The 24229-nt window shown below is 38.6% G+C and overlaps 1 protein-coding gene across 1 annotated transcript in view; it reads left to right on the top strand.

Moving 5' to 3' along the window:
- Nucleotides 1–24229, top strand: part of Sdk1 (sidekick cell adhesion molecule 1) — a 788311-nt gene that overhangs the window by 127118 nt on the left and 636964 nt on the right. The window lies entirely within an intron of this gene.

Genomic DNA, 24229 nt, shown 5'->3' with positions numbered 1-24229 from the left:
AAATTGGAAGCCTTTAGAGTGGAAGTGGCTTGGTGGATTAAGGGAGGTGCTGTGCCCGGGCAGCTACAGAGGCAGTACTGTGCATAGTCCATAGTGTTGTGCTTATGAAAATTTGTAACAGTTTCAAATATACACACCATGGTGAGTTAGCTGTTCTAAGTATTTACTCACCTTGTAGGAAATCCTGTCAGGAAGCTGCCTTCTTTCACAGATCAGGAAACAGAATCTTACACATCTTAAGTTGCTCCACCAGGATTGGCATTTGAACCCAGGCCTCTGTCTGAAGAATCCATATTGTTGCACATGAGCCTGTTTAACACCTGTAGATACCATCAACCCTTACTACTGATGCCATTTCTTCTTCTGTCTTCTCTTTGCTACTCAGGGTTTCAGCCTGGTCCTAGAACCCTCACTTCACTTACTGTGTGAACCTTTCCAGAAAGTCAGCCCAGAGGCCACTGCTGTTTCCCCAAGTGGCTGGCTCTGCTGGGGAACTGGTATTTGGAAATCTTCAGGCTCACTAGCCTAATGTGGCAGGAGCTTTGTTGAGGATTTGACCAATTCCTGAGTGCTGTTCAAATGTCCTCATTGTCCTCTACAACATTGCCTGAGCAGGGAAGTGTGTTCCTAGACTGATTAACATATGCACTTCTGGAATATAATCTGTTTTTAAGTTGATAACTACCTCACTACCTGTGTATGCATTAAATACTGGAGTAACCAATGTTTAAGGAATGCACTGTGCTATTAAAAAAGAATTAACAGCTTTCTCTAAAGAACAAAACTAAGCTCAGTGTGGCCTGTATTAATCCCTGCCTAGAAATTCTACAATCAAAAGGGCAAAATGTGGAAAAGCAAAGATAAATAAGTAAAACTGGAAAATATGCAAAGCTGTTGGAGGTGTCCTAGTGACTCAGAAGTAGGTAATAATGAGAAATGCATCCAACCCCTGTGATTATGGAACATGCCACCAGACCTTTGGGTTTCCCCAGTATTTCTCTAGCACTTGAACTTCCTTGTGTGAGTGTCAGTATGAAAAGGATGAATAGTTACGTGCAAAGAGAGGAATGCCCTGAAGTAAAAGCAAAATGAAACACTTAACACTCAATTTGGTATCTTTAAAAATTTTAAATGTTAGTATATAGAAAGATGAACAGTATTGTCATATTAACTTTTAAAATTGCCCATTTTATTTTTTGGCTTGGAAAATTTAAGAATACTGTTTGACCTAAAAGGTTTTAAAAGTTTTGAAGAAATGGCATTTATTTTGCACATTTTGATGGATTGCCAACAGTGGGAAGGATTACCAGCAGTAGGAAGACGTTAAAGCTCAGATGGTCACAGCATCCTCTAATCTTTTTGTGTTTTCCCCTTCTCATTAATTTTTCTTCCAGAGCAGTAATCATTTTACTGTATGTAGAAGAGATGCTTGTGTAGTTAGGTGCTAATAAAGTCCTCTTGCCTGTTTTATACTATCTCCCTCCTTTATCATCATTCTTAATAGTCTTGCTAATCTTTTGGAAAGGGGAGAAGGAATTTCTACTTCATTTTGGGATTTTGTTTGGCTCTTACAGAGTGTGGCATGGGGCTCAGTAGTAAGAAGGATTATAGTAAGTTGTCCTTTTGGGGAAAGTGAATGTTATGTCCTTAAATCTCTTTTATCATAAAGAAATATGCATACAAAATTTACTTTATCTCAAGACTAGTTCTTTTTAAAGCATGGTACTTGGGTTATTTTATTGTTTAGTTGCTTAAGTGGCATTCTGAGGGAGAACAAAGTGAGTTAAGGCTTTTTATCTATGATCTTTTTCAACAAGTGTGCTACTTTATACTCCCACTTCAAGTTATTATTGCTAAATTTACCATTTGCCACTAAATAACTCATTGTACATGACTGCCAGAGTTTTTAAAATTTGCATTCTTGTATTTTTTGCTTTTCTGGTAGGCCTTTTAACTTTTTACAGTATTTCATGAGTACCTTTTCCATTGTATAAAGTTTAGTTTTCACTGTTGAGCTATGATAAGCAAATGGATGATGTTGCAAAGTGTTTCTGCACTGTTTGAATGAGCTGTATCTAAGCAATGTGACAGCTTTCTGTGAGCTGTTGGTGAGGACTGTCTCCTATGCACTTGGCAGTGGATATTACATCAACAGATGAAACTTCTTTTCCCTAAGAACGTGATGACATGGGTTCTGTGGGTTTCTAAGACCTCCATACCGGAGCAGCTGTGTGGCTGCTTCTCTCTCATCTGGTTTCTTTGGAAAGAGGCAGAGTTCTTCCTCACTTGAGCTATTTTGTCAGCCTGAGACCCCAGAGTGGTAGAGCTGCCTGGCAGATCTCACATGGTTCTTCCTTGTATTCACAGGCCTGCCCATTTTCTTATGACCATCACAAATACAGCCAAACTAGCCTGGATTTTGGGTTGGGCTCACACTGGATATCACAGAAATGACCTTTAAGTGGATATCTGACATTCTTTAATGAAAATCTCAGTGTGCTAAGTCTACAGAATATAAGTGTAGGAAAGAATCCTTAGAGATGCTGAGTGAAGAAACTAAACAGCACAGAATGTTTAGAATCATATAGTAAATTAGAAGATGTCACACTGGATCACTAAAAGGCACCTAAACAGATTTCTGGATTTCAAAACAAAGAGAAAAAATTTTAAGCTTTCAATTTTAATAAAATGTTATTATCAAGAGGAGAGAACCAAACTCAAAATTGTATATCAAGCAAACCAGTAGTACTCAAGTTGTTAAAGGATCAATATTTGCAGACATGGCTATTGTCCTGTAAATCCTTTCAGAAAAAACCTTGGAATGTATAGTAGCAAAAGCAAGAGGAAAAACCACACACAGTAAAAGAGGAAATACTTATTATATTATTATATGCAACCAGTAGAAATTGAGTTGGATTTGACTAAATTTTATGTTAATAGGTTGTGAAGTTAAATGAGTTTGTTGACATCAATAGATATCAAAACATCAAATTATTTATTCTGAGTGCCTGAGTTCATATGAACTTTTAGTTAATTATAAAACCTCTTGTAGCAATAACCCAATTGAACAGGTAGAGGAAAAGGGGCAGCATATCAGATGTGGGGAAGGAAATGGTGAAAATATGACTGAATCTCAATGCCGGGGGAAAACACTAGAAACAATTGGTCTGATATTGAGAATTAATCATACAAATAAGTAGTATGTATTGAAGGTTGCAAGTCCTTATACACAGCACTTAATGTTTGTTACCTCCTTTGACCTAGTATTTCTTTAAGGAGTATTGATGAGAAGGCCAATCTTCTATACCAGCAACAAAGTATAACTAGCATTTATTAGCATTGATATATTAGTTTTACAATTATTTTAAAATATTTCCCCTTAACTCTTACATGAAAAGTCTAATGATTAATCATACTCAACAAGGAGGTAAAGGCCCACTGCTGTAGATTGGACATGTAAAGAGTCATTGGCTTAGTGAGAGCTGCATTATTTGTTTTTTCCATTGCAGTTGGCATGGCTTATTTTAGACAGTAGATGAGAGTAAAATTTTTACTGATGAAATGGGCCCTGAGTTTTCTATCTCAGGAGCAAGAGAATACACAATTTGGTTCCTATTAAAAGAAAAAATGAACTTTTATGCATATTGTTTACTCAGGTCTTATTTCATCTTTAATAGATAGAATTTCTCAAAGAGCAGGTTGCTGTGATTTCATAAGACAGATGTTTTTGGAAGGGGTAATGGGAACATAAAACAATAAATTCAAGATAAAAAGCCAATCAATAACAGGCTCTGAATTATGTTTTAATAATGAAATCAATTGCTTTTATACTTAATTTTATTTCTCATAAAGAGAATCTTAAACCTAAAGGAAGACTTTTTTCTAGGTACTACTACATTATAGAACTCAATGTCTAAACTGAATTTAGTTTTGCTTTAGAAAGCTGAATAGATTAGGAAAATTCAGAAACCAGAAGATCAAAAAGATACCATATCAAGGCTGGGAAGGTGCCTTAGTGGTAGAGTGCTTGCATAACATGCATGAAGCCCTGGGTTTGATTCCTTAGTGTCACATAAACAGAAAAAGCAGTAAGTGGTGTGGCTCAAATGATAGAATACTAGCCTTGAGCAAAAGAAGCTCAAGGACAATGACCAGGCCCTGAGTTCAAACCCCAGGACTGGCCACACACACACAAAAAAGATACCATACCAACTTATTTATAATGAAAATTCACATTTGTAACATTCTAATACTATTATTCTTTTTAAATACAAGTAGTAAATTTATTATTTCTACTATATGTTCTAAACAATAAAGTGGTTCTTGATAAATGCAAACCAGTTTCAATTAGGCTGTTATTTTATAGCTCATTTGGAACAGAATTATAAAAGGTAAACTATATTTTTTGTTTTTTGAGACAGGATCTCAACTTGGTAGCTCAGGCTGAACTCAAATTCCTAATCCTCTGCCTGGATTGCTCTACCATACCTGACTGATACTTAGTATCATTTTGGTATGCTATATGTTTGGATAGCTCCTTTGTTTGGGCATACATCCATAAACATTTAGTCATGGAGATACCATCCTCAAATACAAGGGTTTTTGAACTCTGGGTTATTTTAGGGAATGAGTTCATGTTCATATTGATGTAAACAAGATATTTTAACATATTTCACTTAGGAATCTTACCACATTAATCTTTTTCCTTGGGCAGACTGGCTGATACAGTTTTCTAAAAATTTTCCCCCCAAATATTTCATTCTTGAATATTTGTGAATACTTCCATGCTTTTTCATTTTCTCTGAAGTAAGTAGCAAGGATTGAATGAAGTCACTTCTATACAAGTAAGTTATTTATTTCTATAGGTGTTATTTAGACCTACAGTTATTACTTATTACCTTGAGGTGTAAGTTTTGTTTGTTTTCTTGGTAGTCATAAAATTGTTACTTCTTTTCACAAATGGTAGTCAAGTTGTAAGAAGTACTAAGCTAAGAAAATTACCTTTGTGTTTCCTTTAAGCCACTACTCAATGGTTGAGTGAGCTCTGGGAGCCAGCCCAGTTGTTACCCTTCTATGGTGCTGATTTACACCTTTGCAAAGACAGATTTATGGCCTTTATCTGTTGAAGACATTTATGAATGACTGGTATAAATCAAGAATCGAATGAATATTTTTCCCTCTGCACATAAATCTGTGATTGGGAGCTTGATTCCTGAGTAACTCTTTGGTAACCCATTTAAATTGTTATCTTCTACCAATTTTCTGTGTCTCGGCATAAGCTGAATAGCTAATGCATAACTTAATACTGGCATGATAGATTTGTTTTTCTAGCTGTTAGATAGTTCTAGAGTTCACCTAGACCCTTCACAAACCTCTGTAAATAACTCACTTAATAGAGTAGAAAAGAAATTTATATAGTATGGATTCCATTAACAGGAGTGCACAACACAACTGTGTTCATCCTTTAGGCAGGAGCGGGAAATTGAAAGGAACATGTAATTTTGAAGATCCTTATGATAAAATAATCTCTAGAGAAAATAAGTAGGCAGCAAAAGCCAGTAATTTCTAAGACATTTGAAGATTCAAAACCTTTTATTGAAAGTTCCAGAAAAGTGAAGACTGGGGGTGTAGTCCATATGGTAGAATGGCCCTGAGTTTAGTCACTGCTCCAAAAACCAAAAATCCTTGTTAAGTGTATGTAAAGAAAAAGCTCACACACTTCCTCTCTTTAGATGCTTCCCTTTAGGAAGAAACATTTAATAAGAGAAGACTAGAGACAGCAGGAACCCTGCACAGAGAAAAAAGCTAGAAATCAGGTTGGTTAAACTTAAAATCCCTTCTGAGTATATATAGACATTTTCTTGACATTGTGCTGGAATGCCTATTTTCATATATTACTTACATTGTGTTTGGCATTACAAATAAAGTACAGATGACCCAAAATATATGAGAGGATGTGAATAATTTTTCTGCAGACACTGAGATTTATTTTTTAGCTAATATTAGCTCTGTGTGTGTGTGTGTGTGTGTGTGTGTGTGTGTGTGTGTGTGTGTGTAGAACTGGAAGTTGAACTGGACCCCACACTTTTAATGCAGCTTCTCTATCACTTGAGTCACACCTTCAGACTTTTTTCACATTTGTTATTTTTGAGCTATTTTTATGCCAGGATCAGCTTGGGCTTCCCCGTGTCTCTTGGGGATAACGGGAATATGCCACTGTTCCCAGCCATTGGCTGAAATGGAGTTATGTACACATATATTCACTTCCGCTGGCCTCTAGTTATGATCCTCTAATCCACCATTTTCCAAGTAGTCAGGATTGTAGGCTTGAGCCAGCATGCCTGACTAGATGTGTAAATTGTTTTTTTTTTTGGTTTTTAATTTTTATTGTCGAAGTGATGTACAGAGAGGTTACAGTTTCATAAGATAGGCATTGGATACATTTCTTGTACTGTTTGCTACCTCCTCCCTCATTCCCCCTTCCTCCCTCCCCCATTCCCTTTCCCCCAATGAGTTGTTCAGTTGATTTACACCAAACAGTTTTAAAGACATCTTTTCAGAGAAATGTCCCCCCCCTCCCCTATTTTTTTCTCTTTAGTATCATGCAATTTTATTACTTGGACATGGACTAAAGGGCTGGTTAAGTATCTTAAACATTTGACCTTGGCTTTTCTTTTTGAAGAAGGTCTCATCATGGAACTTAAGCTGGCCTTGAACTTGTTATCTCTTGCCTCTGTCTTCCAAGGGCTGGGATTCTAGTCCTGTGACCATGCTTGGTATTCCTGGCTGATTCTGAAGGGAAACAGCCTGGTTTGGTAGCGTGTGTTCAATACACAGTGATGGGGGTCAGAGTGAAAAGCGGTTGGCCTGCTGGAGGTGTGGGATTTTTCAGCTCAAGGGTGGCTGTGCACATGGATAGCCTGGCCCCATCCTGCAGCACTACTTGTTACCTGTGTTGTCATTGGCCAGATATCTTCTCTATATCTCATTCTCTTTTCTCTGTGTGCTGATAGTAAGGGAACTTTCTAAGATTCCCTTGAATAAGGTATTCAGTGAGTTAATATGTACATGGAAAGCCCTTGAGACAGTACCGACACTGTCATCTGCTACCATTTTCTTTTTCTTTTTTTTTTGCCAGTCCTGGGGCTTGGACTCAGGGCCTGAGCACTGTCCCTGGCTTCTTTTTTGCTCAAGGCTAGCACTCTGCCACTTGAGCCACAGCGCCACTTCTGGCCATTTTCTGTATATGTGGTGCTGGGGAATCGAACCCAGGGCCTTATGTATATGAGGCAGGCACTCTTGCCACTAGGCCATATCCCCAGCCCATCTGCTACCATTTTCAACGCCACTCTCTAGGTAGTCACCACCTTTGGTCAATTCTGCTTTTGTTATTTTTTTTTTTTAAGATGGTTTCTCTATTGTGAAGGCCACAGCCTTTGAGACTTGGAATTAATTCAGTTTCTTCATTTAGTAAAAGTTTGCTAAAATCCAGCCTGCACAATATGACCAGTTAATTATCTGAAATGTAGATCTTGCCCTGCCACTCTCCTTCAATCCCCTCAGTGCTTCCCTGCCTTCCTTAAGGAATTTATAATTAATCTTCAGCAATAAAGGTGTGAAAGTTTCTCAGACTTTAGCCCTTGCTTTCCTTTTCAATCTTATCTGCCAATAGAGACTTTAGGAACACCCACTAGTGTAGTATTATCACATCTTTTCAAAATGTGTGCCTCAGTCCTTTTCTGTGCATAGAGTGCTGAGCTGTAGTAGTGCGTTGTAAGCTGAGCCACACAGAACATTCCTAATCCATAGGGAAAATAACAGTATCGGGGCCATTTACAATTTTGTTAAAATGTTAAAAACTCTCTGTTGGTTATAAATGTAAAAATGTGAACATAACATTAATTTAGCACACTATAATATAAGACATTAGAAATGCTGAGAATTAAAACCATATGAGTTGGAATGATAATATTCTCCTGTAAACTTAGCATAGGGAATTGAGGCAGGAGGATCCTAACTTTGAGGCCAGCCTGGGATATGTAGCAAGACCTTGTCTCAAAAGCAAAACACACACACACACACACACACACACACACACACACACACACACACACAACCTCCCCCCCCCCCCCCCCCCCCCCCGCTTGACACAACCAAACAAAAGAACCCATAGTAATTTGAAACCAAAGCATGTGAGGTGTAACATGCTCTCTGTGCTGTGGTGAATTTCCGTACTCATTTTTAAGTTTATCTCTGCTTCCCACTTTCACCTTTGTGCTTTTGGTGCTGTAAATATTGTCTAGACTTCCTTCAGTTTGAAGATTTTTGCTGGCCCACCTCGGTGGGGACATCTTTATCCTTGTGCTTGGGTATGTTAAGGCACCTCATCAAGTGGCCAAACATTGCTTGTTTCCCCACAGCTGAAATGTCAACATTCCCACTGTCAATGTCTCTTCTCTAAACTCTATCCATTGGCTAGATGTAGAACACCTGCCCAGTAAGTGTGAGGCCCTGAGTTCAAACTATAGTACTACCAACAAATTCAAAGATCAACAGACCAAACAATTCAAGTTAATTTTATTTTGGAGAGAGAGAGAGAGAGAGAGAGAGAGAGAGAGAGAGAGAGAGAGAGAGAGAGAGAGAGAGTATGTATGTATATGTGTGCCAGTATTGGGACTTGAATTCAGGGCCTGGACACTGCCCCTTAGCTTTTTCTCTCAAGGTTGGTATACTACCACTTGGGCCACAGGTCCACTTCTGGCTTTTTGGTAGAGATCCAGTTCTCTGCTCAGGCTTTTCTTCCCAGGCTGTCTTTGAATCATTATTCTTAGATCTCAGCCTCCTGAGTAGCTAGGATTACAGGTGAGAGTTACCTGCACCTGCCACCGTTCATGTTTGATTCATATTTCACCTTCAGTGTTAGCAGTGTTACCTCACTGTGGTTTCATATAGGTTGGCCAGTTGTCCCCTTGGTCACCCACTTTGTAAAATCATAAATAGTTTTACCACTGGGATGTTGGGGGCAATACAAACATACGCAAGATTGTCTGTGTGATACCCAAGTACCACACTGGCCAGTGGAAGGCATTGATGTTGATCGTGACACACATCTTGTTATTTATGTACCATTGTACATTGAAGTGCCAGTGGCAAAGTTTGTCTTTTATTAAATTACTCATGGTTAATGTGTGCTGAATACAGCAACTGACATTTAATTCTTGTTATTGGGAGAATGATGTTAACCACACTGTGGTAACTAAAGTTTATGTTCCTTAGAACTTTGCAAAGCAAGGACTTTGTGCAGTTACAGTCATTTCACAAATGAAGAAACTGAGTGTTGGAAAGATTAAATCACTAACTTGGGTCACATAGCTAAAAAGTGGCACAGGTTCATTAATGTAATCTTTAGATGTAGCTAGCCTTTAATATTATAGGTATTCCCATGTTATCTCCTTATGCTGTCAGAGAAAATGGTGATGGAGTCCAAATTACAAATGGATTATCACTGGAGAACTGTATTGGCATTTCCTAGGCACGTCTGTGGCCCTGTTGTGAGAATACTTCATATCTACGAGGCTTGGCAGGTTATGTGAGATTGCCTGGGCTGGCATGAAATACAAATTACTCGTTGCTTGAGGCTGGCAACACACCTGCTTTACATTAGGTTGTTTCTTGTAGTAAATGAAGAATTCTCAGCCTTAGAGTGAAGGAAGGACCAGGCCAGAAGAAACTAAAAATCCCTGAGTAGGAAAAGAACTTCTTAGTAGTCAAGCAGAGAAGACAGGCTGCAGTTAGGAGTGGGGATGGTTGGTGAAGTCTAGTGCTCAGCAGCAGTTAGAGACTGTTAAGTGACCTGACCTCAGCTTCCAGGATTCAGGCAGAGGCCCAACAGTCTGTGTTCAGTTCATCTTGCCAGATGATTGTATGGCCTGTGTTAAGTAGTTTACTCTCCATGTATATGAACATATAATTCAGTTCACCTTCTAAAGTGTTGAAGAGAATGAATTGTCTAGTGTACAGGAGAGCTGTGATGTAGAATGGGCTCAATCAGTGATAGCACAAGCCTAGATGAGGCTGGGGAAAAATATGCTTAAGGAAACGAAATAGGTGCCTCCCAATATCATCATAGTAGTAGTGTTAGGTTAATTTTTAGAGATTAAAAATTTAAATATGATTTCTGAAGTTGCAGAGCTAGTAATATTTTTCAGTAGTATTTTAAAATATAACTCATAAGTGAAATACGCCAGATTGAAACATTACAAGAGAGAAGCCAGGCGCTGGTGGCTAATGGCTGTAAATCTAGCTACTCAAGAGGCTGAGATCTGAGGATTGAAGTTGAGAGCCAACACAGGCAGGAACATCTGTGAGACTGTTATCTCCAGTTTACCACCAGAAAACCGGAAGTGGAGCAGTAGCTCAGAGTGGTGGAGCACTAGCCTTGACCAGAAAAGCTTAGGGAAAGCCCAGGATGTACTTTGAAGCCCTATGACCAACCAAAAAAACAAAAAAACCAATAGAAGAAAGATATGGGAAGTATATCTCATCTTTGATCATGCAATATCTTATGAGCCGTAAAGACATACTTTTATGTAGAAATAAGGTTGGAAAATATATCCATCGCAAATATCTACCCTCTTTTGGTGGTTCTAGAGTTTGAATTCAGCACTGTTCACTTGCTAGGCAGGTTCTCTATCACTTGAGCCACCCTCTAAACCTTTTGTTCTTTAATTCTGTTTAGATTTTGCACAAGGCTGACCTTGACTACTTATCCTACTTATACTTCCTGTGTCTGAGATTTACAGGCATGTCTCATCACACCTGATCATATATGCACATCAGTATGTGTTTAACTATTCGTCTCTCTATATTGCTTTCAGAGTTTGAAATGCATGTAATTTTTAAATATAAAATGCTACCTTTCAAGTTTCATTTTGGGACCAAGATAAGCACTGCTCCTCATTTAGTGGACAGCCCATCTTAGAAGCAGCACTATGGATGACTGGGAGGCCACGAGTTTGGTTAAATGTAAACCTGGGGAGGATGGAGTATTCATCTCTGTATGTTCTTAAGAGACAGCCACTTTTGTGAGTCAAATTTCAGGGGTTCTGAATTAGGTAACAAAAGGACTCACTGTTTGTCTAGGTTTGGATACTTGTAGTAAATTGAGTTTTGTGTGTTGAAACTGTCTTCTAATTAGCAATCAGTTAATTTGATACAAAGTAGCCAAATTAAAAGGATGCCAGTCTTAAAGTGGTGGGGGTCTTTCACTGTCTTGATTGCAGGGATCCTGAGGAAGGAGTAGAGCTCTGCTCGCAGCTCAGGAACTTGCCTATGCCACCTGTCTCTCCCTTTGCCTAGCCTAGCCATCACTGGAAGATGGCTCCATTGCTCCCTTTAAGGAATGACTCTCTCTAGACCTCTGAGCACTCTTACTCAGCTTGTGGGTTTGTTTGTTTGTTTACATCCTCTTACCTTCAGTGACCGGCAAAATCTAACTACTCTAGGAGTCTCAGTTCCACAAAGCCAAGAAGTACCGTGCCTTTGGCATATCTGGGTTCGGAACCTGGTACTCACTAAGGCATCCATCGCTAGTACCACTTGTCTGTGACCAGGGGGTCCTGGTCCTGCTTCTGGCCATTCTGCAGTGTGAAAGAATGGGCCTGACTGCTGTAGGTTGCTACTCATGTTGAGCTTTTCTGTTTCTGTATGTAGTACTTTATACTAAGAAAATGTACATTTTGTGCTCCTAAAGAACTGGTTGCAGTTATCTCTAAGAATAAAGAACTTCTAAAAAACTATGAGACAAAGGGAGCCCAGGAGTAAGCATTCTCTACAAATATGGATCTTTTATTCATTCAGACTATTCTACCTGACCAGAAACTTATCAACTTGCTGATTTTTTAGGTGATTAATTCCAAAACAGGCATTGGCATGGTCTACAAGGAAGACCAGGCCTTTTAGTCACATTCTGTCCTGCTTCATTGCAGTAAAAAAATACCAAAGGTGACTATCAAGTCAGTTTCTCAGTATTGTACTTGTAAAGGCAGTTCATGAAGTGGTGAATGGAAGAATCAAACTTTTATGGTAATCTTTTATTCTAATCTACTTTCAGTTCAAGCAGAGACGCAGCATGGCCCAGTGGACTAAGGGGAGAAGCAGGAATTTAGAGCTCTGAGATACAATCTATTTTGCACCTGACTAGCTTTGTAACCTTGAGAAAGCACATTCACGTCTGCCTACTTCTTCATAAATAAGATAGGGTCTACTCAATAGAAATACAGTTATCTTCAGATTTAGAAAATTGAACGATAAGGAGGATTTTATATAAATCAAAAGTAATGTTTTTTAAAAAATTAAATCTGAAGTATATGAAAAGTTTCTTCCTTGAATTACTTTAATATTTAATTCTCTATTTCCAAACTATGATTGATAAAACACATATCAGTTTAAAAAGGCAAATAGTGGATTAAGTGGGACCACTAAATCATGTGGGACCCACACATGAGTCTTTCTTTGTGTCATAGAATATTGTCAAGAATTCAGTGAATTTTTGGGAAATCCTTAAAAAGCAATGCTTTGAAGACTTCTGCATCCCCTAGATTCAGGGGTGAACTTTTCCACAGTAACAGTGGCATTAGTCTCAGTTTTGCTACATTTGGGAAGGGGTGTTAACACCAGTTTCATCCCATTGTCTTCCCATCATGACACGTATGCTGAGTTGGCTGGTGCTGGTGTGGTGTCATCTCGTTCCAGTCAAGAGTGACTGTAGGCAGTTTTACTTTATTACTACTAGAATTTTGATGTCACAAGGTTGAAGAATTGTCTTGTACCATGGTAATCGTATGCCTGCTGGTAGATAAATTCTCTAGAGAGTAAAATATCCTAAATGCTAACCTCTAAACAAGCTCCAGGGCTTCAAACAGGCCGAAAGAGTAGTGTTTCATATATTTATATTGAGTTTATATAGCAGCCTTAGTTATTTAAAACCATATTTCTATAGGGGGGAGTATATTTTTGCCAAGGCTTTTACAGAAAAACTCTTGAAGCTGAAGCACAGGGTGGCTAGAGATGGACACTCATTGAATTTTAATTTGAACCCAGGTAGCCTATGCCTTGCTCTGCCATAAAATGATTTTAACTGATTGGATTATGAAACAGAATGATATGTTTCTTTTGAGTAAGTTTTTTCTCATGAGTATAATGGAAAAATCTCCTTATAATACACAAATGACATTATTTTGCTCCATCTGTTTGTTACTTTTTTCCTTGAGATTTCTCCAAACCAGTCTTGTGAAGATGAGCCTGCTGCGACACCTTCACTGGAAGGAATTTCATGGCTGAACCTCATGGTTGCACAGAGTCATAGCCTGTTATTACTTTGTAAATATTCATATATGGAAAAGAGTGACTTGAATCTTGAAGAGTTCTGCTTCATTGCTGTTGAGGTTTCTGAATTAAGCTAGTTTTCCTTTCAATTGATAGGAAGTTTTTCCTGGTTCCAGACAATGATTCTTTTGGATTGGGAAACCTATTCCCAGAAATCCCAGGTAGCCTAAACTCAGACTGGCCAAGTGTGGCAGCACAGTTTCCACAAATAACAGAGAGTGTCACTAGTATGCCTGTACCATCTGTTTAGTGGCATCCCTGTCTATCTCAACTGGCTTCTGATGATAATTTTTTCTTTAGGTCTGAGACTCAAGCTTGAACTTAGTACCTGTTGCTTTCACTCATTGCTAGCACTCTATCAGTTGAGCCACAGTATTACCCATGTGTGCTGGAGTTTGAACTCAGGGTATTAAACTTGCCAGGCAAGTGCTCTGTTACTTGAGCCACATCTCCAGCGAGATAGATTTTGTATTCCTTTAATACTGCCATAATAAAAATGTTTGTGCCCTTGAAAAAGGCACTGTATTTGGGTTAGTGTTTTAGCTCTTGGGGAGAAGGTAGGTTGGATTTGATTTTTTTTTTTTGGTGGCATGGTAAATTGTTGGGTGTCTGTATTTTATAAGTAAGCTCTTTGTCTCTACCTCCTTCTTCTTTTATTTCCTCTTCTTCGGTTTCAATTTATATGAAATAGAAACATTTTCTAGAACAACCAAATCACACCATTGAAGATTGCTTGGCTAAGAAACTATTCATCTTTGTATGTCAGGCTTTAGGGACCAACATCAAATACAAATGTGTGGGAAATCTTACTGCCATTCTAAGTTGAATGATTTGGAAACATTTTAAGAGCAATACTCTTGGCTTAGTAGAAAAAAGATACAATTGTAAATTTGGGAAACTCATCTTTAACACGGCTTTTATGTGTCACAGACTTGGTAGTGTTGCAGATTATTTGCTTACCAGTCAACTGTAAGAATTTGTTTCAGACATTATTTCCTATTAAGTGTATCTGTAAATATAACAAATTAGTGTTTTGTAAACTAGGCAACATTGGATACATGTACTTCATTAAAGTGTTAAGAATTGTTCTCCCACATATCTGGCCATTTCAGGCAGTGTCCACTTAAACAATCAGTTGAACGTTTAATAGTGGAGTAAGAGCAAAAAAGGAGGCAGAAACTACTGACAATAGTCCATTTTATATTCTGTTCCTGTGCCAATTTTGGCCTGTTTTGTGAAGGGCTTTGTTCCTTTCTTTTCAAAGACTGAGAAAGTGTGCTTGATGTATTGCTCACTCTACTAGGTCAGAGAGCCAGCAAGACACAGAGAAGCTCTGGAACCATGGTCAAGTCCAGACATGGAAAGGAACAAGTCAGGATGTTTCTTTCTTTAGGACTTTAGAAACGAATTTCCAGTTTCCTGCTCTTGATTTGGTGACTAGAGTAGACATTTTTTTTTACTGTATAATTTTTAAAATTATTTTTTGTCTAAGTGATGTACAGAGGGGTTACAGTTTCATACGTAAAGCAGTGAGTACATTTATCAAACTTGTTACCTTCTCCCTCATTTTTCTCCCACCTTCCCTCTGCCCCATTTCCACCCCCCCCATGAGTTGTACAGTTGGTTTACAGCATATAGTTTTGTAAGTACTGCTGTTGCATTGGTTTATCTTTTATCCTTTGTCTCTCCATTTTGATTCTCCCCTTCCCTCCCCTAGTTCCAATAAATGTATATACAATACCCAGGGTAGTTTGTTAATTTTTCGAGGATGTGTCTCCTAGCTGTAGAACCTTGCACTTAACCTTTAAGCACTTTGATTAGTCATGAGTACAGTAACTGAGCTGCCATTTGTTGAGGATCATAGATCTTCCTTTTAGTCAGTCTATTAGTATCTTCCCCATTTAATATGTAGATATATTTTGGCTCTACCCTAGTCACTGGTTGTTTTGCTAGTGAAGTACTTCAGCTGAGATGCTAGCCAGTGACACATAGCTTCTCTATAACAAGGTGTGACTTGTTGTCAGCAACTCAGGCTTCTCTGTGTTGTCTCGTCAGTGTGACATGCCTGAGAAAAGCAATTTAATGGGAGGAATGATTTATCTTGGCTCATGGTTTCAGTTTGTGGTTTCCATTGCTGTCCATCTGTTTTGAGGAAGAGCATCATAGCAGCAAGAGCTTGTAGCAGGAAACAGTTTCTTATCTCAGAGTGGTCAAGAAGCCAAGAGAGGTAGGCACCAGGCAAGAGATATATAGTACAAAGGCACATCTCCAGTAACTACTTCTTCTAACTAGTAATGCCAGAAAATTATAAATACAGCAGTGGGTTAATATATTGGTTAGAAGAGCCTTTAGGATCTAGTTACCGCTCCATGACTGGATCCAGTAGCTAGTGACCACGACTTCAACACATGGACCTTTTGGTGGTATACTTAATATCCCAACCATGACAGTCTGCTTTTGGGGTTCCAAGTTGTAGCCTCTGCTTGGCACAGGTAGCCTTTAAGACCAAAACTATAGGGAGAACAGGGCTCATTCTGGGGTTGCCTCTTGTTACTACCCCTTTGTTGACCCGTTGAAAAGTAGACACAAGTTGAAACCGGCACTTTTTTGTTTTTTTTTTGGCCAGTCCTGGGCCTTGGACTCAGGGCCTGAGCACTGTCCCTGGCTTCTTCCCGCTCAAGGCTAGCACTCTGCCACTTGAGCCACAGCGCCGCTTCTGGCCGTTTTCTGTATATGTGGTGCTGGGGAATCGAACCTAGGGCCTCGTGTATCCGAGGCAGGCACTCTTGCCACTAGGCTATATGCCCAGCCCCTGAAACCGGCACTTTTAAGAGCAATATTTACTTATATTCTCTTGTCTCATAGGTATTTTTCAGAAAGATGATGAATAAAATTCCAAAGTTTTTGAAGACAGGATAATTTCCTAATTGTGAAATCTCCATCTGCACTACATAAGATACAAAATTAAATGGAAAAAAAAGGAGAGTAAAGTACCAAATCAAGCAATTTTTACTTGGATCACTTTATTTAGCTTCAAATGATTGAAGACTTATAATTTTTTCCATTGCTTCTGTGATTCTTAATGATCTTTTCAGAAGTCTTTTATTATTTTGGTAAGTTTTATCATTATGGAACACAGTGATGGGGAGAGAAAAATATTAATAAGCATAAAAACAGATTATGTGATGGATCTATTTTTTTCTCTTCTTTTTTTTTTTTTTTTTTTGTCAGTTTGTGGAGCTTGAACTCAGAGCCTGGGTGCTGGCCCTGAGTTTTCTTGCTCTTGTTTAGTGCTCTACCACTTTGAGCCATAGCTCCACTTCTGGTTTTCTGGTGGTTAATTGGAGATGAGAGTCCTACAGATTTTGCTGCCTGGGCTGGCTTTGAACTGCAGTCCTTAGATCTAAGCTTCCTGAGCAATTATACTTACATGGGAGAGCTACCAGCACTTGGCCCTGTTCACTGGTCTCCACACCCATGTGTTTTGTCATCTGACCTCTTAGGAGCTGGGGCTGCCTTTTAGAAAGGAACTACAAAGTAACATCTTTCCAGGCCATTTAATACACACCCATCCACACTCACTCTTGGGCTGTAAGGGCATGTCTGGCTTGCTCTCTACTCTGTCTTACTTGCTTTCTGGAGCTACCACCTTCTCTCAGTGGATTTATGATGATTACTCCCAAAGTTAATTTCCAGCTGTAGTCTTTTCTCTGCAATCCATTGTTCACCACAAGATTGTTTTAAAGGAATCCACAAAAGTTTTCTTTCCATTAAAAATATTTTTAAACGGCAGGACAGTTTCTCATAACTACATGTTAGTTTTGGAAATTAGGTCTCAATTATGTGTAAAGTTATAAATGAGTTTGGTATCATGTAGCTTGAATGATAAGTTATTTTAAAGAGTTTAGATCCATAATTACTCAAAATAATTATGTCATTTTATTTTCACTATAATATGGCTCTTAATTGTAACACTAATGAGCCCGAGGACTCTTTCAGGATTCACTCATGTAAAGTGATTTGATAAATTGAGGCAAGGTGACATTTGATGGATTTAGAAGAAGTTTAGATCTAATTTGCATTTCAGTGGTATTTTATGGCTGACTTTAGAAACTTTTCAGATAGGATTTCTTGGTAAATTAATGGATTTAGTTGGATGATTATGAAATAATTGATTTAAAAGTGTGCAGTATTGGTTTTCATTGAACTTAAGCTTGTATGAGTTCAATTTAAAACCTAATTCAATACATTTTAGGTTTTATATTTCCCTAAACCTCTTTTGGTGTATTAATTTTGTCATGCTTGTCATTCTAATCTAATGATGATTTAATGTTTGCAAATCTGAATAAATTTGTATGCAAGGAATTGTGCTGTGTTTTTTAATCAATGAAGATTGAAATTTGGCAACTGAGATAAAAAATGAAGAATTTTAAATAGAAAATGAAGATGATTATACTTGAAGCCCTTTTATTAGTGTTCTTGGCCATTCACCACATAAAATGTGTTTGTGTGCATGCATGTGCCTGTATAATATATATGTATGTATATCATAAAATATATTATATATATATACATAGTACAAATTGTAGGCATATATACATATAATTTTTTTGTGGTATGGGAGGATGGAGTTAGAGCCTTGCACTTGCAAGGCAGGTCCTCTGCTACCTAAGCCATACCTCCTGTACTCTTTTTGAGTTTATTTTTGAAGTCGAGTCTCACATTCTGCCCAAGCTGGTCTGGGCTGTAGTCCTCCTACTTGTCTCTAGGGATGACAAGAGTGTATAACTATATGTAGCCATTGAGTGAGATGGTATGTCATTCTGGCTTTATAACTTTAATCCCTTAATCTTGGCCTCATATTTTTCTCGTTTATTGTGGAATAACTTGAAATTTACTAAACCTTAAAAGAAGTAATTGCCATTAAATCTTGAAGAATATTTGGGTCAGAAACAAATCTGTGTCTCCTCTTCCCCTTTTCCCAATACTTGTAGTCTAGAGTTGTGAATAAGAGCTTGAAGAATGCTAGGATGATTTCATCCCCTTTCTTCCCCCCTCCCTTGTATAAGCAATAGATATTCTCGAAAGAATGTACATCTTTACATATTGTGATGTATTATTTTATTGAGAAAACATTAGATGTTAGCAGTCAAAACTAGATACGATTGAGAGGAACAGAAGAAATGTTTGGGAGAGTGTAGTGAAAGTTTTGGCTGACTAGTCCTGTCTTTTGTAGTGCTGGAACTTCTTAGTAAAGAAATGACACTATTGACATCTTGAAGAGAGGTGATATGATGATGCCAGTGAGAAGGCTCCCTTCCTTGTGTGAGACTCACAATCTCTCATATTCTCTCATTTGATCTTCCTAATCTTGAGACTTGTTTTTGCCAGATGAAGAAATGGTCCTGTAATAAGTAAGTTTTCCACACATAATGAATATTTGTTACTTACTCCCAAATTTTAAAACCCATCCCCACCCCCTCTACACAGTACTTTGTGTTGCACTATGCAGTCTTTTTATTCATTGGGTTTTGTGCATTATATTTAACTCTAGCAGTCTACTATTTAGACTTGTATTATTTCATATCCCCAATACAGTTGATTTCTGTCATTTCTATGCATACCATCCAGTTGATCACCTTCATGTAAAGATAAAGGAATGTACCATGTAATCTCTTACCTCAGTGTATTCTAGATTCTAAGATTTATGTACAGGAGAAGGACATAATGTGTTCTGTTGTTCCAAATATTTTCTGTGTGTGCAATGTGCAAAGCTACGGGAATAACTATAGTTACATGGAGTGTTCTCCATGAAGGCCTCTTGGGCACATCTTGATGTGTAGCATGAAGGAGTTGTTTGGGGTGGTGGCTTAGAGTATGGACTATGGAGAAGAAATGCCAAGCTTTTAAAATGGACGGGGAGAACACGGTACAGCAAAAGCAAGACTTTAATGGTGGTCTTACAAAATCAGAGTCTGGTAGGCAGGTATACCTAGAGCAGTTACATCAAACATTTTATTCTAGTGCTCAAGTCCCTCCCCCTATTCCTCCTTGGCTGAATACTGTAGGGTGTGCAATCTTTCCTTATCCTTATGGGGATATTCTTGCTCCCTTCCTGGTTTAAGTTTCCATTTCTTTACAGTGATACTTAGTTCCTCTTTGTCAGTTGATCCTGCCCCAACATTCACTTTTCCTGGAGACATCCTGTTTGCCTGGGGACATTGCAGTTGTCATATCAGCAGGTCCTTGAACAAGCAATCTCCTAGTCATTTTCTCCTCAAAGCCTAATGTTCTGCCTTAAAAATGGACCACAAGTACTTTCTTACAGGTGCCTTGCAATTAATTAAACAGGGCACTGAGAATCTTTCTGTTTTATTTTCTTTATTAAAAATAATATATATGTAAACATTCAAAGCAAGAACTCTGCACAGATGTCCTGCCCCATAGATATTTCACACTCTGTGGATGCTCCTCTAGTTTGCTGACATCACATCTGATAATGAACATTTGAATGACATTAGGATGGATTTTAGCAGGAGGTCTAAGAATATGCAAATTATCTTCCCCACCCACCAATTAACCACTCACCTAAGTGTTTCTTATAGGAAAGGCAACTGAGGAGAACCTGCCAAGATGAAGTCATTATTAATGGGAACTTCAAAGTTCTAGTTAGGAGGGAAAAAGGATGAGGTACTATGGGTATTTAAATAGTTATGTCAGTTATAGGATATAGCCTTTCATGTTTCTGCTTCACGTTTTTCTAAAGAATTGTTGATTGTTGTAATGAGGCCAAGGTCAGCTACCATGTGTCAGGTGAGTGATGCATTGCCACCATTGCCACCATGGCTGCCCACAATCCTCTTTGGCCAATTACATGAAGAATGTAAGTGGAGCTGTGTGTGCTTACACATGGCCATAATCTCAGTCCATGAGGATTGTGAGATGTAAGCCAACCTGTTGAAAACAGGGAAACTCTGTAAAAGGCAGGGGTGGGGGGGGTGGGGGTGGGGGAAGGAATGTGAGGAGGGAAAAGAAAATCTGGGTAACTGGATGGGAGATATTTTGTCTTTAAAGTAGGCTTCTTCTTTTTTCTTCTCAAAACCACTCTTAAGTGGACACTGTACCTTCTTGAGCCAGGGTGGTGTAGTGGATGGCATGAAGTCAACCTGCCTAGGTTCAAAGGGGCAATTTGCCGCTTTGCCAATGGGGGATTCCTCTAATTTTTATGTCCATTTTCTTTAGGAATATGACAGGTTGTAATAGTACCATGGAAGATGAAAAGTGAGTACTTGTCAGTGTTTGGTGCGTGTTGTGTTTTTAGCATATATATATGTATATATATATATATATATATATATATTTGGTCTTTTTCTCTTTGATTTTGATGGCCTATGGACATTTGCACTGTGTGTTCCAATGAGCTGCTCTTGCTTTACTTTCTGTGAATTATTTGTTCTACTTACCTTTGTCTCACCTCTCCCAGTCCTTCTCACATTTCTCATTTTTCAACCCACCAGGCTTCTTTTTCACTTCAAAACTAATCTCTGGCTAGAAGCCCACCCTCATGAACCACCAAGTGGCTTACAAGGTTGGATGAGGGGTATAAAGTGAGCTCACTTACAAAGCCACACAAATGATCCATCCAAACACAACGTGATTAAAGAAGTCAAATGCCCTTTTCTAGTCCAAAGGAGAGAAAAGTCTTAGGCTTATGTCTCTAACATGTAATTAAGAAAGTTCAAAACATTTTATGTCCTACATAGCAATACTGAAAGCATTTAATAAGCATTGACAAAAAATTTCAACCATTTGGTGGGTGATATTCTGTCAATTAACAATTTATTTTATTTAGCTGCAGAACGAACTATGTCAGTATGAGAGCTAGCACACTTATTTCTGACAATGTTAGAATAGGAATAAGACAAAAATAGCAGAGATAATGGTAGCTTGAAAACGGTTTATGCCAAATACATTAAAATTTGAGGTAGTTGAAGGCTAGAATCCAAATTCAGGAGTAATTAACCAAAATAGTTGACAGATGTCAGCCATGCTAATAAAATTTGTATACCCTGAATATTTCCCAGTTTATAATGAACTGCACAGATGATGTGATCTGATTTTGTCACTAACTGCTTATTAATGAAGGAGATGATGACTAGTTACAAAATCCACAATGCTAGCTGAATACCAAGTTTAAATATTTCCCAAATAGCTGCACTACTAGGATCCTCACAAGCCTGATTCTGCTTTGATCTGTGCTTACTCTTCATCTGTAATTGCTTAGCGGGAAGTAGAATGTCTTAAATTCAGCTCCATGTGATCTTAACAATAGTAGTTCTTTATATTTCCATGGTCAGTAGGCATAATGACTTTTATTTTTGGATTTTTTGTTTTGTATTGGCACCAAGCATGTGGTATCACCAGTAGAAGTTTCATAATAAGATATGAACCGATTATTGCAAGTTCAATTAAAGAACAGAACATGAGCTGCCAGTGACTTGAAGACTTGAATGTACTATGCTATTAGCAGAAATAGTTTAATAACAAAAGGGTGCTATTCATTGTCATCATCTGTGGGGCACACCTGGAAGTCAACTAGCTGGCCTCACCTGTTTCTCAGTCTTGGGGCCACGTGTGGCTAAGATGGCAGCGCCTAACAACAATGCGCAGCTGCTACAAGTGTCTTTGGTTATAACGCGGAGGCAGTTCTGTGGGCCGTGATGCCCCAGCTCTTCTGCCCTTGGTGGACAGCTCATGCCTCCCCTTCCTGCCTATCTTAGACCTGATTGGCTCTTGTGCCTTATATTAGTGACACATGTACTTCCCCAATAAATGAGACTTTGCGCTGACTTGTCTCCCAGGCCGTCTGATTGTCCTCCGGTGAGGGAGGGCTGGGTGTGGGCAGTCTGCCAACCCTTTCCTTTCTTGGCTCCTCCACCCGGGGCGTGCCTTCCCCATCTCTCCCGAGGGTCGGGGGAGTGCAGGCGGGGGGTGGAGAGGGCTAGAGACCCCGACAACCATCTAGTGTGATATTTTCTTTAATATAAAAGAGAATGCCTGTTAAGATGGTTGATGAACTTACAGGCATACAAGTCTGTAGCAGGTATATTTGACTTTAGAGCATGTCCTCATAAATGATAAGGGGTTTGCACTCCTGGTTTCAATCTTGCATTTAGCTAAGCAGTGTTTATCAAGAGCTTACCATAGACTAGACACAAACTATTAAAGATACAGTGATCCAAAAGGTGCAACATTTCTTAGCAGCTTTTGCTCCATACAGTGGTAGAGAAGTGGATAATCAATCATTATACTTGTTCTAGGTGTTCTCAAGCCAAGGGGTGTTTTATTATTTCTGTTGGCAATCCAGACAGCTTCCTTGAGGATGTGATAATTTGAGACCTGAAGCTGACAGTGAAAGGCATGGTGGCAGAAAGCATGATATTTGGGCTAGGGTAAGAGTCCCTGTGATGGGGAAGAGCATGGTGGGTTTGGGCACTTAGAGATGGCCAGTGAGGCTGAGGGTTCTGGAACATATCCTGAGCTTGCATGCCCTGGAGAAAATTTTTAGAAGCTGTGTCTTTTTTGCTTCGTGCACACAGAAACCATTGGAGACCTTAAGGGGAAATGACACAATTACATTTTAGTTTTTATGTCATTTTCTGTAATTGTCATTGGAAAATAGAGTGGAATGAGCCAAAATAGATGTGGGCTGGAGCAGTTAGGGAGCAATTAGAGTTGTCTTGCCAATAAGCATGGCGGCCTGGCAAGAAGCAAAAGGATTCCAGAGACACCTCTGTGTAGCCTTCCCATCTGTGCCAACTCTGGAAAAACTTATTTTTCATTGCTCTTCTCCTTTCTGCTTCCCCGCTGAAGGACATATTGAGTGCTCCTCTCATGAGATGGAGATGGTTGCTTACTCCTGAGCCCAGGCCCCAGCCTTTTCCTTCTTATCTTGGGTGGTCTTCCCAGTAGAGTGTTTATTGCCCGTAGCTAGTTTTGACCGACTCACATCTCTACTAGATAGCTTCTAGACATCTTCCACTTGCATGTCTTTAGTGTCACTTGATTTTCTTTTCTCCAAACTGATTTCTCCACCTTTTTCTCACCTCTCTTCTTTCTTTCTCTCTTACTTTTCTGTCCCTATGTTTTAAGAGTGCTTTATAATTATTCATTTGGTAAACGGAGGAACTCAAGGTATAATGACAGTACTAAGTAATTCTAAGAAGAGGAATGATTCTTTACTTATTCCTTCAAAGAACCTTTTACAAAGGAACTGTAGTTTTACAAAGTGGCTTTTAAAGTGGGCCACCAAAGCCAGACAAACTCTTATTGTTCACTGCATGCTTTTCTCTCTGCTGCCTTCCCAGCTATGTGTTTTTCTCCTTCACAGTCTCTTGTTAGATTGTTAGTCATGTTGGAGAGACCAGTGTCCAGTTTGATTGGGGGAGCCTCCTTTCCCTAAAATAGTGCTCAATTTGCACAGATGACTTCAAGGCCTTTGCCTGCAGGTTTGACTATCCTCTCAAAGGTAAATCAGAATGACATGTAGTAAACATTGTATGTAGTAATTAGTAAAGCAAGCAAATAAGAGGTATGTGTAAAACAGAGTAAGTAAAATGGTAAAGTGACATTTCCTACTTATAAATTAATTGAAATGTTTGAAAAGAGGAGATTAAAAATGTGTATGCAAGTGATACTGTCACTGGAATTAAATATGCATGGTTGTGAGTGCTTTGAGATGCAGGATACTTTAGAAGAATACATCTTGGTACATTTGCTTCCTATAAAATGATAATGTCACACTATTTACCTAATAAAATGATTAATCTATTGAGAAGAATCT

Source organism: Perognathus longimembris, chromosome 1 (genome assembly GCF_023159225.1).
Source record: "Perognathus longimembris pacificus isolate PPM17 chromosome 1, ASM2315922v1, whole genome shotgun sequence".
NCBI lineage: Eukaryota > Metazoa > Chordata > Mammalia > Rodentia > Heteromyidae > Perognathus > Perognathus longimembris.
The sequence above is the reverse complement of the archived record's forward strand: the minus strand, read 5'-3'. Positions and strand labels throughout refer to the sequence as shown.